At 37.1% G+C, this 1,478-nt stretch overlaps 1 protein-coding gene across 1 annotated transcript in view; it reads right to left on the bottom strand.

Annotated features, from left to right (window-relative positions):
• The window catches only part of LOC101307795 (uncharacterized transporter sll0355-like), a 5,382-nt gene that overhangs the window by 428 nt on the left and 3,476 nt on the right, over positions 1-1,478 (bottom strand). The window lies entirely within an intron of this gene.

The raw sequence follows: 1,478 nt of genomic DNA on the forward strand, positions 1-1,478 counted from the left end.
ATAATGCTGAATAAATTTTCTCGTGGAAAAAATGAATGAGCATATAACTCTATAACTTGTTTATGGTGAAATACTGATATTACAAGGTCTGAAACTAAATACTGAAGGGAAGGCGTGGAATTCTCACAGAACAATCTATACAGAAATCATTGGATTCAAATGCAAAAAGGAGTACAGAAGAGTTGGAATCAGTTTTGGGGTGTGGTTGGGTTGGGAAGGGGGTGGATGTGATCAATGAAGTATCAGGGCTCTATCGCGGTGAGGTAAGTGAATTTTCGGGGTGTGGAGATGGAGAAGGTAGAGAGAAGATTAGAAGTTTGGAAAATCATTGGTACAACAAATTGAGGAGCTTTCACCTTTTTTTTTCTTTTTTCCTTTTCCTACATGCAGTGTCACTTTTACCATAGATTGGTTAAATAGAGGCTTCTTGTAGGAAACGGTGGAGGAAGGAAAAGGGTAATGTTTTAAACAAAAGAAATTCTTTTGGGGTTGGGCACTTATGAACAGAAATGTGGCACTACTCGGGTAAGTGGCTCTGGAGATTTCTAAAGGGGAAAGCCTATATGGTACTACTACATTGTGTGGTATCAGTTTGATTTTTGCTTGCCACAATATCATCACTAGGAAGCCCTTCTAATGAGGACCCTTAAGTTGAGGACTTTTCGGCTTATCTCACCTTTCGATCTTATATCTACATCTTTGACCGTTCAGTTAATAGATATTTATGAGTAGATCATTTCTCCAAATTTTCAGCTATATTGAAAATTGTTAAGGCATTCATAAGTGTGATTTATCAGTTATGAACTTGAACGGTTCATATTTGACATATTTGGTTCGTCCATTCATTTGATCTAGCTTGTTATCTTAACAAACACCAATTTGGCTGAAAATTTGTAGAAATGATCTACTCATATAAACCTAAAAACTGAACGGATGAGATGTCAAAATGTGGTCGAAAAATGGGTTTTTTAAACCATAAACCGAAAAGTCCTTAACTAGTCCTCAACTTAAGAGTCCTCACCAGAAGGGCTCCCATTGCTGGAGTCTGGATGTGTAAAAATTCATCGAATTTGGGCTCAGAAGGTATTTGAGCAACACCTGGAAGTTGGGGATTTTATTTCCTACTTATCCGACTAGAAGATCTAGTGTCATTTACTACAGGTAGTTAGTGGACGATTCTCTTCATCAATTCTGTCTCCGTGATTGGAAGGCTAAAGTTATCCTAAAGTGGCTAAAGTTCCTCCTAGTTTGTGTCATTGCTCATGGGAAGGTTACTACCTGTGAAGGGGTTCAGAGGAGAAAAGTTTCTGGTCATCTCTCCACAAGTGATGTGTATTGTGCAAAAAAAAAAAAAAAAAAAAAAAAAACAAAAAAGAAAAAAAAAGAAGTACGAGTAGGATGAATACAATTGTTTTACTATGGTCTTGTTGCATTGAGCTTGGCACTCCTGCTGTATTTTAGTTTATTGCATGAAAGGT

The sequence above is a fragment of the Fragaria vesca genome, linkage group LG5 (assembly GCF_000184155.1).
Source record: "Fragaria vesca subsp. vesca linkage group LG5, FraVesHawaii_1.0, whole genome shotgun sequence".
NCBI classification, from domain to species: Eukaryota; Viridiplantae; Streptophyta; class Magnoliopsida; order Rosales; family Rosaceae; genus Fragaria; species Fragaria vesca.